Here is a 1,841-nt window from a genome sequence, read left to right as displayed (position 1 = left end):
AGAGGGTTAAAAAGTAATTTAATATGGGAGGTTAAACGTACAATTCACTTGAAAAGAATGGTCATCATTTACTCACTCTCTTGGGTGTAGGTTTAATTTTGACATTGGTGGAGACATAACCACAGACAACACCCATCCAACTACCCCAACATTTTCACATTTATGACTACAGTTTCATGTCATCTAAAGTTTATTGCTATGGTAGCCAACATACTCATAATTCATAAAGAGTTTTTTTTTTTATGTTAGCATATTCATCGGGCAATAATTACAGTTTTGATTATGTAAAACCAACAACATTACAGCAGCATCAGAGCGCTGGGTGTCTTAATTAGGCTTTTTTTATATATATTAAAAATGTTATTTAATATTATCAGTGCATTGGACCAATGATGATTCTGACAGGGACTCTACTGTTGCTATAGTAACCTTATGCACATCTGATTCACAGATAAACCACACACTCTTATTTCAGTGATTTTTATATTGTTTTTTATTTATTTATATTTTGTAGATATTTAATCTAATAGTTTGCTTTGTACATTCAGTTTAACAACATACAGTTAAAGAGTGTAAACTTTATCATTGTGCTCGTATATTTTAAACACTCCTGCTCCCTTTTATGTTCTTACTCCGCACATGTATTCAATGCACATCCTTGAAGACGTGCAGTTTTCTTGCATTTAACTTCTCAGGTAATATCAATGTTATGACTTATTTCAGATGACGCTGAAATTATGACAACAGTGGTTACATATAGATATATTTAATTGTTTGATCAAAATGATTGCTAGGGACAATTTAGTAGTCGCTGGATATTGGTAGGGACATGTCCCTAACATCCCTACTAAATTCTACGCCCTTGCTCACTCTCATGTTCTTCCAATCACTTATGACTATCTTTCATATGAGTTTCAAAAGTTACAAGGTTGAGTAAATGATGGCACATTGTTCATTTCGTGGTGAAGTATGTCTTTAATGGTCAGCAGGTCTCACACTCATTTGTGTAAGGTTAGTATGAGTATGAGTAAGGTTAGTATGCCACTAATGCTGGAACTCTATAGCTACATTTTCTTCCCACGAACGCATGTGTCTGTGTGAGAGTGTGTATGTGTGTCTAAATGTCTCTTGAGCAGCAAATCAGCATATTAGAACAATGGAAGGATCATGTGGCGTAATGGTGCTGAAAATTCAGGAATTAATTGCATTTTAAAATATATTACAGTAGAAAACAGTCAATTTAAATTGTAATACTATTTCACAATATTACCGTTTTTACTGTATTTTTAATCAAGTAAACACAGCCTTGGTAAGCAGAAGAGACTTCTTTCAGAAACATTGAAAAGAATCTTACCAAAGTCAGATTTTGGGGTTTATAAATATATAAGTACGCTTGGATAAAACAGATAATTGTGGAAGAATAATGAAGAATTAAGACTCTGGGAATGTCTCAGCCTCCTGAGGCTCCTGGAATCTGATCCAGAATCTGATCTCTCGGTCTGTCGGCTGTGACACACATTAGTGCTGACAAGGGTCCTCCAGCAAACCCCTCTCCAGCCCCAAACCCACGATCCCACGATCCCACGATCCCACACACACTCACACACACACTCACACTCACACTCACACTCACTCACACTCACACTCACACTCACTCACACTCACACTCACACTCACTCACACTCACACTCACACTCACTCACACTCACACTCACACTCACTCACACTCACACTCACACTCACTCACACTCACACTCACACTCACTCACACTCACACTCACACTCACTCACACTCACACTCACACTCACACTCACACTCACACTCACACACACTCACACTC

The sequence above is a fragment of the Sinocyclocheilus anshuiensis genome, unplaced genomic scaffold, assembly GCF_001515605.1.
Source record: "Sinocyclocheilus anshuiensis isolate Anshui unplaced genomic scaffold, SAMN03320099.WGS_v1.1 scaffold78, whole genome shotgun sequence".
In the NCBI taxonomy this organism is placed as follows: domain Eukaryota; kingdom Metazoa; phylum Chordata; class Actinopteri; order Cypriniformes; family Cyprinidae; genus Sinocyclocheilus; species Sinocyclocheilus anshuiensis.
The sequence above is the reverse complement of the archived record's forward strand: the minus strand, read 5'-3'. Positions refer to the sequence as shown.